General features: G+C 44.6%; 1 protein-coding gene across 7 annotated transcripts in view; it reads right to left on the bottom strand.

Annotated features, from left to right (window-relative positions):
• LOC139751633 (uncharacterized) overlaps nt 1-13,237 on the bottom strand; it is a 1,070,361-nt gene extending 1,057,124 nt beyond the window's left edge. For 6 of the 7 annotated variants that reach the window (XR_011713397.1, XM_071667252.1, XM_071667253.1 and 3 more), the window contains exon 1: nt 12,977-13,237. The gene's annotated coding sequence lies outside the window, so the exon portion shown is untranslated. The remainder of the gene's footprint in view (nt 1-12,976) is intronic. The other variant, XM_071667257.1, reaches the window with a different exon arrangement.
• Nucleotides 13,238-14,948: the final 1,711 nt, after the last annotated feature.

Here is a 14,948-nt window from a genome sequence, read left to right as displayed (position 1 = left end):
TTTTCACTCCACCCTTCCACCTCCAATTTGGTTTCCCACTTGTTCCCTCCACCTCTGACCCATATATCCTCTTTGTCAATCTTTCCTCACTCATTCTCTCTACGTGACCAAACCATTTCAACACACCATCTTCTGCTCTCTCAAACACACTCTTTTTATTACCACACATCTCTCTTACCCTATTATTACTTACTCGATCAAACAACCTCACACCACATATTGTCCTCAAACCTCTCATTTCCAGCACATCCACCATCCTCCGCACAACCCTATATATATATATATATATATATATATATATATATATATATATATATATATATATATATATATATATATATTTTCAAACTATTCGCCATTTCTCGCGTTAGCAAGGTAGCGTTAAGAACAGAAGACTGGGCCTCTGAGGGAATATCCTCACCTGGCCCCCTTCTCTGTTCCTTCTTTTGGAAAATTAAAAAAAACAACAAGAGGGGAGGATTTCCAGCCCCCCGCTCCCTTCCCTTTTAGTCGCCTTCTACGACACGCAGGGAATACGTGGGAAGTATTCTTTCTCCCCTATCCCCAGGGATATATTTATTATATATGCATATTTTTTTTTATTTATTTTGCTTTGTCGCTGTCTCCCGCGTTTGCGAGGTAGCGCAAGGAAACAGACGAAAGAAATGGCCCAACCCACCCCCATACACAATGTATACACATACACGTCCACACACGCAAATATACATACCTATACATCTCAATGTACACATATATATACACACACAGACACATACATATATACCCATGAACACAATTCACACTGTCTGCCTTTATTCATTCCCATCGCCACCTCGCCACACATGGAATACCATCCCCCTCTCCCCTCATGTGTGCGAGGTAGCACTAGGAAAAGACAACAAAGGCCCCATTCGTTCACACTCAGTCTCTAGCTGTCATGCAATAATGCCCGAAACCACAGCTCCCTTTCCACATCCAGGCCCCACACAACATTCCATGGTTTACCCCAGACGCTTCACATGCCCTGAGTCAATCCACTGACAGCACGTCAACCCCGGTATACCACATCGATCCAATTCACTCTATTCCTTGCACGCCTTTCACCCTCCTGCATGTTCAGGCCCCGATCACTCAAAATCTTTTTCACTCCATCTTTCCACCTCCAATTTGGTCTCCCACTTCTCCTCGTTCCCTCCACCTCCGACACATATATCCTCTTGGTCAATCTTTCCTCACTCATTTTCTCCATGTGACCAAACCATTTCAAAACACCCTCTTCTGCTCTCTCAACCACGCTCTTTTTATTTCCACACATCCCTTTTACCCTTACATTACTTACTCGATCAAACCACCTCACACCACACATTGTCCTCAAACATCTCATTTCCACCACATCCATCCTCCTGCGCACAACTCTATCCATAGTCCATGCCTCGCAACCATACAACATTGTTGGAACCACTATTCCTTCAAACATACCCATTTTTGCTTTCCGAGATAATGTTCTCGACTTCCACACATTCTTCAAGGCTCCCAGGATTTTCGCCCCCTCCCCCACCCTATGATCCACTTCCGCTTCCATGGTTCCATCCGCTGCCAAATCCACTCCCAGATATCTAAAACACTTCACTTCCTCCAGTTTTTCTCCATTCAAACTTACCTCCCAATTGACTTGACCCTCAACCCTACTGTACCTAATAACCTTGCTCTTATTCACATTTACTCTTAACTTTCTTCTTTCACACACTTTACCAAACTCAGTCACCAGCTTCTGCAGTTTCTAACATGAATCAGCCACCAGCGCTGTATCATCAGCGAACAACAACTGACTCACTTCCCAAGCTCTCTCATCCCCAACAGACTTCATACTTGCCCCTCTTTCCAAAACCCTTGCATTCACCTCCCTAACAACCCCATCCATAAACAAATTAAACAACCATGGAGACATCACACACCCCTGCCGCAAACCTACATTCACTGAGAACCAATCACTTTCCTCTCTTCCTACACGTACACATGCCTTACATTCTCGATAAAAACTTTTCACTGCTTCTAACAACTTGCCTCCCACACCATATATTCTTAATACCTTCCACAGAGCATCTCTATCAACTCTATCATATGCCTTCTCCAGATCCATAAATGCTACATACAAATCCATTTGCTTTTCTAAGTATTTCTCACATACATTCTTCAAAGCAAACACCTGATCCACACATCCTCTACCACTTCTGAAACCACACTGCTCTTCCCCAATCTGATGCTCTGTACATGTCTTCACCCTCTCAACCAATACCCTCCCATATAATTTACCAGGAATACTCAACAAACTTATACCTCTGTAATTTGAGCACTCACTCTTATCCCCTTTGCCTTTGTACAATGGCACTATGCACGCATTCCGCCAATCCTCAGGCACCTCACCATGAGTCATACATACATTAAATAACCTTACCAACTAGTCAATAATACAGTCACCCCCTTTTTTAATAAATTCCACTGCAATACCATCCAAACCTGCTGCCTTGCCGGCTTTCATCTTCCACAAAGCTTTTACTACCTCTTCTCTGTTTACTAAATCATTTTCCCTAACCCTCTCACTTTGCACACCACCTCGACCAAAACACCCTATATCTGCTACTCTATCATCAAACACATTCAACAAACGTTCAAAATACTCACTCCATCTCCTTCTCACATCACCACTACTTGTTATCACCTCCCCATTTGCGCCCTTCACTGAAGTTCCCATTTGCTCCCTTGTCTTACGCACTTTATTCACCTCCTTCCAGAACATCTTTTTATTCTCCCTAAAATTTAATGATACTCTCTCACCCCAACTCTCATTTGCCCTCTTTTTCACCTCTTGCACCTTTCTCTTGACCTCCTGTCTCTTTCTTATATATATATATATATATATATATATATATATATATATATATATATATATATATATATATATATCTTTCTTTCAAACTATTCGCCATTTCCCGCGTTAGCAAGGTAGCGTTAAGAACAGAGGACTGGGCCTCTGAGGGAATATCCTCACCTGGCCCCCTTCTCTGTTCCTTCTTTTGGAAAATCAAAAAAGAAAAAACAAGAGGGGAGGATTTCCAGCCCCCCGCTCCTTCCCCTTTTAGTCGCCTTCTACGACATGCAGGGAATACGTGGGAAGTATTCTTTCTCCCCTATCCCTAGGGGGATATATATATTTTTATTATTATTATACTTTGTCGCTGTCTCCCGCGTTTGCGAGGTAGCGCAAGGAAACAGACGAAAGAAATGGCCCAACCACCCCCCCCCCCCCATACACATGTATATACATACGTCCACACACGCAAATATACATACCTACGCAGCTTTCCATGGTTTACCCAAGACGCTTCACATGCCTTGATTCAATCCACTGACAGCACGTCAACCCCGGTATACCACATCGCTCCAATTCACTCTATTCCTTGCCCTCCTTTCACCCTCCTGCATGTTCAGGTCCCGATCACACAAAATCTTTTTCACTCCATCTTTCCACCTCCAATTTGGTCTCCCTCTTCTCCTCGTTCCCTCCACCTCCGACACATATATCCTCTTGGTCAATCTTTCCTCACTCATTCTCTCCATGTGCCCAAACCACTTCAAAACACCCTCTTCTGCTCTCTCAACCACGCTCTTTTTATTTCCACACATCTCTCTTACCCTTACGTTACTCACTCGATCAAACCACCTCACACCACACATTGTCCTCAAACATCTCATTTCCACCACATCCATCCTCCTGCGCACAACTCTATCCATAGCCCACGCCTCGCAACCATACAACATTGTTGGAACCACTATTCCTTCAAACATACCCATTTTTGCTTTCCGAGATAATGTTCTCGACTTCCACACATTCTTCAAGGCCCCCAGAATTTTCGCCCCCTCCCCCACCCTATGATCCACTTCCGCTTCCATGGTTCCATCCGCTGCCAGATCTACTCCCAGATATCTAAAACACTTCACTTCCTCCAGTTTTTCTCCATTCAAACTCACCTCCCAATTGACTTGACCCTCAACCCTACTGTACCTAATAACCTTGCTCTTATTCACATTTACTCTTAACTTTCTTCTTCCACACACTGTACCAAACTCAGTCACCAGCTTCTGCAGTTTCTCACATGAATCAGCCACCAGCGCTGTATCATCAGCGAACAACAACTGACTCACTTCCCAAGCTCTCTCATCCCCAACAGACTTCATACTTGCCCCTCTTTCCAAAACTCTTGCATTTACCTCCCTAACAACCCCATCCATAAACAAATTAAACAACCATGGAGACATCACACACCCCTGCCGCAAACCTACATTCACTGAGAACCAATCACTTTCCTCTCTTCCTACACGTACACATGCCTTACATCCTCGATAAAAACTTTTCACTGCTTCTAACAACTTTCCTCCCACACCATATATTCTTAATACCTTCCACAGAGCATCTCTATCAACTCTATCATATGCCTTCTCCAGATCCATAAATGCTACATACAAATCCATTTGCTTTTCTAAGTATTTCTCACATACATTCTTCAAAGCAAACACCTGATCCACACATCCTCTACCACTTCTGAAACCACACTGCTCTTCCCCAATCTGATGCTCTGTACATGCCTTCACCCTCTCAATCAATACCCTCCCATATAATTTACCAGGAATACTCAACAAACTTATACCTCTGTAATTTGAGCACTCACTCTTATCCCCTTTGCCTTTGTACAATGGCACTATGCACGCATTCCTCCAATCCTCAGGCACCTCACCATGAGTCATACATACATTAAATAACCTTACCAACCAGTCAACAATACAGTCACTCCCTTTTTTTATAAATTCCACTGCAATACCATCCAAACCTGCTGCCTTGCCGGCTTTCATCTTCCGCAAAGCTTTCACTACCTCTTCTCTGTTTACCAAATCATTTTCCCTAACCCTCTCACTTTGCACACCACCTCGACCAAAACACCCTATATCTGCCACTCTATCATCAAACACATTCAACAAACCTTCAAAATACTCACTCCATCTCCTCACATCACCACTACTTGTTATCACCTCCCCATTTGCGCCCTTCACTGAAGTTCCCATTTGCTCCCTTGTCTTACGCACTTTATTTACCTCCTTCCAGAACATCTTTTTATTCTCCCTAAAATTTAATGATACTCTCTCACCCCAACTCTCATTTGCCCTTTTTTTCACCTCTTGCACCTTTCTCTTGACCTCCTGTCTCTTTCTTTTATACATCTTCCACTCAATTGCATTTTTTCCCTGCAAAAATCGTCCAAATGCCTCTCTCTTCTCTTTCACTAATACTCTTACTTCTTCATCCCACCACTCACTACCCTTTCTAATCAACCCACCTCCCACTCTTCTCATGCCACAAGCATCTTTTGCGCAATCCATCACTGATTCCCTAAATACATCCCATTCCTCCCCCACTCCCCTTAATTCCATTGTTCTCACCTTTTTCCATTCTGTACTCAGTCTCTCCTGGTACTTCCTCACACAGGTCTCCTTCCCAAGCTCACTTACTCTCACCACCCTCTTCACCCCAACATTCACTCTTCTTTTCTGAAAACCCATACAAATCTTCACCTTAGCCTCCACAAGATAATGATCAGACATCCCTCCAGTTGCACCTCTCAGCACATTAACATCCAAAAGTCTCTCTTTCGCACGCCTGTCAATTAACACGTAATCCAATAACGCTCTCTGGCCATCTCTCCTACTTACATAAGTATACTTATGTATATCTTGCTTTTTAAACCAGGTATTCCCAATCATCAGTCCTTTTTCAGCACATAAATCTACAAGCTCTTCACCATTTCCATTTACAACACTGAACACCCCATGTATACCAATTATTCCCTCAACTGCCACATTACTCACCTTTGCATTCAAATCACCCATCACTATAACCCGGTCTCGTGCATCAAAACCACTTATACACTCATTCAGCTGCTCCCAAAACACTTGCCTCTCATGATCTTTCTTCTCATGCCCAGGTGCATATGCACCAATAATCACCCACCTCTCTCCATCAACTTTCAGTTTTACCCAATTAATCGAGAATTTACTTTCTTACATTCTATCACATACTCCCACAACTCCTGTTTCAGGAGTATTGCTACTCCTTCCCTTGCTCTTGTCCTCTCACTAACCCCTGACTTTACTCCCCAGACATTCCCAAATCACTCTTCCCCTTTACCCTTGAGCTTCGTTTCACTCAGAGCCAAAACATCCAGGTTCCTTTCCTCAAACATACCACCTATCTCTCCTTTTTTCACATCTTGGTTACATCCACACACATTTAGGCACCCCACTCTGAGCCTTCGAGGAGGATGAGCACTCCCCGCGTGACTCCTTCTTCTGTTTCCCATTTTAGAAAGTTAATACAAGGAGGGGAGGATTTCTGGCCCCCCGCTCCCGTCCCCTCTAGTCGCTTTCAACGACACGCGAGGAATACGTGGGAAGTATTCTTTCACCCCTATCCCCAGGGATAATATATATATATATATACATATACACATACACACACATACACATACATACGCACATATACACACACACACACACATACATATATATACATATGAAAAATGTAAGAAATTTAAAAAAACTGAAACTTCTAGCTTGAAATGAATGAAAAAATGAATGTCACATAATGGTTCAACCTCTGGCTATGGAAAAAGGAAATGTATAATTTATTTACACAAACGTCAATAGCAGTTCTCATCAATTTAACCACTGTATCAATAAGCTTCAATGTCTAAGCTACATTTTTCTCCAATTTCACTATTTTCTTGTCAAAACACCATGTATGAAAACTATCACTCCAGTAACACAACTATAAACATTTACTTCCCCTTTAAAAAAAAAAAATATATATATATATATATATATATATATATATATATATATATATATATATATATATATATATATATATATATATATATATATGGCTAACGCTTTGCTGGACCTTTGTTAAACGCTTAGATTCACACCTTCTTACACAACAGTTAAAGCAACCATTCGGTTAATCCTTTACGCAGGTAATCGAAACATTTTTTCTTTCATAAAACATCCAGCATGACACCAATCTCGTCATTAAACTGTTTCCTCACATTCATTTGTTCCGTTTACTGGCTAGTCGTGTCGAAACAGCCAGGCAGTACTGTTCCTAATGACATGTATAGAGAAAATACACCGGCCAATCGCATACCATACTACAAAATCGACTTCACCTACATAGCAATGCTCTGTCTCAACTACCGAACAACTTCAACGTCGAAGGCTTGTCCTAACCCTAACATCTATGTTTAGGCCTAACGTTCACTGTTGATTCCTGTGATCTGTCAAGTTATCTGAGGCCGCGACCTGTAAGCTTGCGTATCCTAACCTTGATCTCACATCTTCAGTCATTACATGCATCTTGTATGTATCTTTCCAACGCACTCCATGATGTTCATAGCATCTGCAGACAATGAACTGACAAGTTTCGGCCCCTAAATGTTTACTCTTAAGTGTATCAAGCCCCATCTGACTCAATCATGTTAAATGCTCTGTAATAAGTCTCGGTCATGCTGTTTATGGTGAATAATGAAGATAATATGTTAAAGTTAGTAAGAGACGTTGGGTTAAGTCTCACCATACACCAGCGTCAGGTTACAGCCTGGTCGTTGGGGTTTTATGTGAATTTTTTTCTGGGCATCGCCTTGCAGACGACGCTCAAGTATTTCAAGATATGCCTATGATTCTCATACTTTTACAAGCTTTATACATCGCTATATCACTCTTGGGATCTTAGATAATGAACAATCGTTTTATGTCTCCAGCCTAAGAGCAACACGGATACAATAAGCGATCTTATAAGGCACACACAGCGAGGCATCCTAGCACTGACAGGTAGCGTAGCCGAAATCATCATCAATCATGTACCACAATGGTATCGCTTGTCAAAGTTTGATTGATTGTGTACAACTGTCCATAATAATATATAATCATGAATCTATGCTGTAGACAGTTAAGCACTACATTTGATATTCTGAAGCTCTAAAAGTACAAACGTATGAGGAATCTAAATTTCTTCCTCAGTTGCCATTCAGGAGAGAAATGTCACCCATTAACTGGTTAAACTGATTTGCCGTTTATATATATATATATATATATATATATATATATATATATATATATATATATATATATATATATATATATATATATATATATATGTATATATGACAGGTTTTTTATGAGCGATAATGATTTGTATTCCTTTAGCTTACTATTATTCCTCAAACTGATAAGCAACGGTCAGTAGCCGGTATCCCAGGCTTCGGCAATCTGATAAGTGACAGTTGATTACAGTTGTTTTTTTCTCTTGATAATGAATACACAGACAGATGACAGAGGCTAGGACGCCCTCTCCCCATACACAAAAACATTTCCACTGACAATATGAAGTATACAAAAGACTCACAAAACCTTAAATCTGTCAATTCGTATCATCACTGTAATCTCGACAATGATGTATGCAAACTGCAGTAACACCCTACTTGTAACAACTCTAACTAAACTCACCCTAATCTACCTCAAACTAATACAATCAACCGAGACCACATCAGCCAAACCAAGGTAAACCTTATCACCATAACCACACCAAACCCGACCCAAAGAAAACGACCATTACAGACTCCGATTATGTTTACGTCCGACATTTCCTCTGATAAGTGGCCACAAGCACCATGATGTTCTCACGATAACATTAAGAGGGAAAACTCTCCGGGAATGGCACGTTATCTCCCGTTCCTTCGTCCTGGTGGGACTCCAGTAGAGGTTGTGTAACGTAACCTGAGTAGCTATATCTGTCACAGATCAAGATGTCTGGTCTTGTGGACACCGCATCCTAAATAGACCTTGTGCACTGACGTCACAAGTCGTGCGACCATTTCAAATATCCGTAATGTTGGTGTCCATCCATCTTTTCTGTGGTGAGTGATAGGAGACTGTGTATCACCGATATAAAGCCCTTGGCTAATCTATTGCGCAAAAGGGAATGCTGCACGTCTGTACATTATTCAAGTAGAGCTGGAGAGGCAGGTCTGAATCTCTGTCAGTTTCCTACAAATAAAAACCAGTACCAGGCCTGGTTAGCTGCTCAGGCCTGGTTAGGTGCTATAAGAAATTCTTGGCGACCTTACAACCTATTCGGTATCATGCAGTGCACATTTCATGATGGGTAAAACTGAAAAGTTGTCGAGTGGTATACAATCGAAACACACAAAAATCAAAGTTCTTTCATCAGAGACCAATTAAAATTACTCTTTGATATACATTACCAGTAAATATATAATCCATATGTAACATCGAGGTCACGGAGAAGTGGTCTGCTCGTAAACATGTTTCTTCCCACCCAGACGTACAATACTTGTATCTTCTAATCTTTAAGATGCTTTCGGCGGTTCTCCAGTGTAAGTAGGTAAGGTAATCAGATAATGATACACGTCGAGACACCTACAATCAGAAAGCTCATTGGGCCCACACTCAGTATCTGCTTTCATTTGATATAATCCTATATGGATCGATTCGCCACATACTATTTGATCACAACAACAATTCATTGTAGTGTCATCAACATCTTCAGCATACTCGGGGATATCTAAGGCTCCAGAATCCATAACATGCCACATGCGAAAATATAAAGCACGCATTTTCTTTGACTTTCCGTTGCAACTGTAATAATCAACATGGCGGCAAGTATCAAATACAACTCTGTATAATCATATTTGAAAAGATCTACACAATCCAGCTAGGCTAGGCTACCATCATACTCAGGGAATCTGAAACGTTGTAACAAGATATACAACACGGCCGAGCTAATCAGCTCGCTCAGGCACATATCTAGCAGTCTCGAGATTTTTTTTTTTTTTTTAAATATGATCTAACAAATCGTTAAACTGTTCCTCAGTGTCCAGAAACTACTGGGTTTTTTATGAAAGTTGATTATGTTTATATATAAACGTAAATAATTATCAACATACGTGACATGTAGAGTTTTCTTTCTGCAAAATGTTCAAGACTCACTTACCTAGTGACATCAAAGAAGATGCAACAAACCTTGTGACTGACTGTCACCGCCACGTGTGACTGGTTGTGACCGCCACGTGTGACTGGTTGTGACCGCCACGTGTGACTGGTTGTGACCGCCACGTGTGACTGGTTGTGACCGCCACGTGTGACTGGTTGTGACCACCACTTGTGACTGGTTGTGACCGCCACGTGTGACTGGTTGTGACCGCCACGTGTGACTGGTTGTGACCACCACTTGTGACTAATTGTGACCGCCACTTGTGACTGGTTGTGACCGCCACTTGTGACTGGTTGTGACCAGTGGCGCCATAACTGCACTCTCAACAAATACCGTGAAATACATTTTGTTGTCATTGTTGGCACAATCCGAATTATTTTTCTGCATTTAGTCACTTTCCGTTTACTGTAAGTTATTTTGCAAAAACGCAATTAAGGGCAATACTAAGAAAAAATACTGTAATTGCAAAACGAACACGTATTGAGCACTAGGAAAATGATCGCCGCGCCATATGTTAACAAGTCGGCTGGACAGTGGATGTCACTCATCACGTCATAACCCAATACTATTGAAATTATCTTACTACTTCGGTGAAAGTTATGGATCAAGTCTTCTGTAAAGTTGTGGATCAAGTCTTCTATAAAGTTGTGGATCAAGTCTTCTGTAAAGTTGTGGATCAAGTCTTCTGTCAGAGTACATGACTAATTATGGAAATCAGTGTTATAATGAAAGGAATTTGTAATATGCTGTGGTAGATAGTGATTCATGAGAGTTCATAGACATTATCATTATTCAATAAGGAATGACTTCTGAGCGTTCTTAAGTTAGCATGGTATGACATATAAATTAAGAAATAATTTCAACTTGCATGAGTTATCATGGCGACTGTAAAATAGCGTTCGAAAATCAATTCCGAATCTAAACAACATTCGCAATGCAAATAAGAAAAAAATAGTTTAATAATGCGACCGCCTTAAGACGATAATGATCATGCTATTAGCAAACTACTTGTTTGATGGATATGAAGCTTTCTGTATACAACCTTATATATCTACTTTACATGCTAATGTAGAAATTGTACTTACATAGTTTCATGGTGCGAGGTAGCAGGTGGCAAGCACTTCCTGGCTGTGCGTTCCTCTCATAACTGTTTCTTGATTCTTCTTCGCGCTTTTTTTTTCTTTTTTTTTTTTTTACTGTGGCACCTCGATGGATCACTTCCATAAGAAGCAGTTCTACGTTGAGGAATTACAAGAAGCGGGTTGAAAGGGGAAGCGGGTTGAAAGGGGAAGCGGGTATTTGTAAGTAACTAAGCTTTAGATGAGGAGAGCGTCATGAGTCAGGAGGTTCAAGGGGCTTTAAGAATAGGAATTTCAAGAGTTAAGACAAGGCTTCAGACGTTCGGGCAAAGCTTCAGAAGTTTGGGCAAAGCTTCAGAAGTTTGGGCAAAGCTTCAGAAGTTTGGGCAAAGCTTCAGAAGTTTGGGCAAAGCAGATGTTCGGGCAAAGCTTCAGAAGTTTGGGCAAAGCTTCAGAAGTTTGGGCAAAGCTTCAGAAGTTTGGGCAAAGCTTCAGACGTTCGGGCAAAGCTTTAGAAGTTTGGAGCAATCTTCAAACATTGAGGTGTTTAGACAAGAGCCCCTAAAGATAGATGCATGAGGCAAAGCATCGTCGGGAAAGAGCCTGAGGGGACATGCAGCTGTGAGGAGGAGAACCTTCAGGGCGGATGGCCTTATAGAGAGAAAGACAAGAAGAGGAAGAGACGTAGCGTCGGGAGGAGGGGGTCTTAGTGGCCAAGAAGTTAGGGTCAGGATCATGTAATGATCGGGCGGAGGCTTCAGGATAGCTTCCATCAGAGGCACTTGAGAGTGGCACTGTGCTCACACCTAAGGAGCCAGCAGAGACCCCAGGGGAACGACGAACGAGGGGTGAGGGGCGCGTTGAGGGAGCAAGAACTTCAGGGAAGGAGCCTTCAGGATAGAAATGTTAGAGATGGGGAGCTAAAGCTCCAGGTGGGGAGAAAACAGACTTTGAATCAAGAGGCACTATGTTAAGGGAGAAAGCTTAAACACCGTGTAAAGCTTCGGAGTACGGCAGCTTCAGCCAGCAGAAAGCTTTAGAAAAATCTCAGGAAGATCATCATACAAGGTAACCATATCGCTCATGAGAGATGAGTGATTCGGTTACTCCAGTGCCTCAGCTGGTATCATATCTCTCGTATTAATCACACCCTTACGATCGTTTCCATAAGATCTAGTTTTCTATTATGTTTCGAGTCATGTTATGCCAAAGCATGGCTCCCATATGGCTGGCTATGCTTACGGTACAATGGTCCTATGGTACGGTGGCGTAGGCTTATCATCCACGCAGTTGTACCGTTCTTCACTCGTGCAATACAGAGTACATTTCTTGATTTACAGAATCCTGTGTTGTTCATTACCATACTGACGTAACAGCATTACCATCATCATTCCTTAAGTAACAACGCACAATGTCCACTGGAGTACCAGTGCCACCATCCAACCCTCACAATGGTACCATCTTCACTAGTACCAGGCACCATTTACACTCATACCAATTTTCAATATTATTTTGCAATGTTTCGGACAGCACAAGTCTTCCTATTTCCTTACCGTCTTTATAATGGTACCATCTTCACTGGTACCACAGAGGACGAGAATGGTATCAAGACTGGTAATGGTATTGCATTACCAGCATCATACAGTGTTCATGATGGTACCAATCTCCAGTACAGACCAGTACCACAGTTCACTGGTACCATACAGAGTTCCTTATGGTACCACGCCTCCCTAATGTAGTTTCTAAACATTCAGAAAAATACAGTAGGTTTTCTCACCTTTATACAACACAGAAAAACATACACGTTTTCTTTTCCCAGGACGGTACACTTGAGAGTAATGTGTATACTCACGAATATCAAGTATACTGTGAGGTACGACACGAGAGGCCAAGTTACGGATCACGAGAGGCAGGTACACTATCCTGCGGTACTACGGCCGACGGTACGCTGTGAGCACGGTACGAGAGATGAGAGAGGCGCCGCCGCACGCGGGTGAGCCAGTTGCGAGGGAGCGTGCGTGTGTGTGTGTGCGTGTGTGGCTACAGGTTACAGACAACTGGTAGTAGGACGGTACCACGGCTCGGTCTGGCCAGGTACACCTCCCTCCCCACCCCAGCCCACGGACCCTGCCACAGCTCTGCCCCAGTATATCTCCACCCATTCCTAAGGGCCCGCCCATACCTAGGGGCCCCCACCTGAGCCCCTCCCCCAATATGACAGGGAGGCGTCTTAACCCCTCCCCCAGCCGTGCCAGGGGCCTAACCTAACCCATCCGCCATGTCAAGGGTCCTCACTAGCCCCAACTACAACCATGCCAGGGGCCTGCACACGCCCATTCCCACGTCCATAGAAGGGGCTCGCCCTGGCTCCTCCCCCATGCCAGGGGCCCGCTCTAACCCATTCCCCATGCCAGGGGCCCGTCCCAGCCCCTCCTCCAGGTCATGGGGCCCGCCGTAGCTCCCCCACCCATGCCAAAGGCCCGTCTTACCTCTTTCTCCCATACACACTAGAGGCCCAACCTACTTCGTCCTCCCCCCCCCCCCTCCCATACCAAGGGCCTACACTAACCCACGCCAGGGGCCGTCCAAGCCCCTACCTCAAGCCATGCCATAGGGCAGTTCTAGCCCCTCCTCCCGACGCCAGGGGCCTGACCTGGCCAATCCCAAACCCATGATACAGGCCCATTCTAGCCCCATCACCATCCATGCCAGGGACCCGTCCTATCCCATATCCAACCAAACCCAGCCCCCCCCCCCCTCAAGCCCATCCCCTACCTGTGCTGGAAGTCCACCGCAGCCCCCACACTCCAATACCAGTTCAGCCCCTACCTAGCCAGTGCTAGCAGCCCTGTCTAAACGCCCCCCCCGCCAGAGGCCACTCCCACTCCCCCCCCCCCCCCGCCCCCACTAGTGGCCTATCCCAGCTTATCTCTGGCTATATCAGAGCCCAGCCCCAGCCCCCTACCCACCCAAGCCTGGGACAAGGGGCCTTCCCCCTAACCATACCCACACTCATGCCAGGGGCCCACACTAGCCCCTCCCCTCATCCAAGCCCGGGGCCCGCACCAGCCCCTCCCTCCCCTCATCCACGCCCGGGGCCCGCACCAGCCCCTCCCCTAAACTTTGCTTGGAGCCCGCACTAGCCGCCCCCCCCCCCCCGCACAAGCCCTCCCCTAATTTATGCTTGGGGCCCGCACTAGTCCCTCCCCGCACTAGCCCCTCCCTACATCCATGCCAGGTACCCGCACTAGCCCCTCCCCACATCCATGCCAGGTACCCGCACTAGCCCCTCCCCACATCCATGCCAGGTGCCCACACTAGCCCCTCCCCTCATCCATGCCACGTACCTGCACTAGCGCCTCCCCTCATCCATGCCAGGTACCCGCACTAGCCCCTCCCCTCATCCATGCCAGGTACCCACACTAGCCCCTCCCCACATCCATGCCAGGTACCCGCACTAGCGCCTCCCCTCATCCATGCCAGGTACCCACACTAGCGCCTCCCCTCACCCATGCCAGGGACCCACACTAGCCCCTCACCGCATCCATGCCAGGTACCCGCAGTAGCCCCTCCCCTCATCCATGCCAGGTACCCACACTAGCCCCTCCCCTCATCCATGCCAGGGACCCACACTAGCCCCTCACCACATCCATGCCAGGTACCCGCACTAGCGCCTCCCCACATCCATGCCAGGAACCCGCACTAGCCCCTCAGCTCATCCATGCCAGGTACCCACACTAGCGCCTCCC

Source organism: Panulirus ornatus, chromosome 11, assembly GCF_036320965.1.
Source record: "Panulirus ornatus isolate Po-2019 chromosome 11, ASM3632096v1, whole genome shotgun sequence".
Lineage (NCBI taxonomy): Eukaryota > Metazoa > Arthropoda > Malacostraca > Decapoda > Palinuridae > Panulirus > Panulirus ornatus.
Note: the sequence above shows the minus strand (reverse complement) of the source record. Positions and strands in the feature narration are given on the sequence as shown.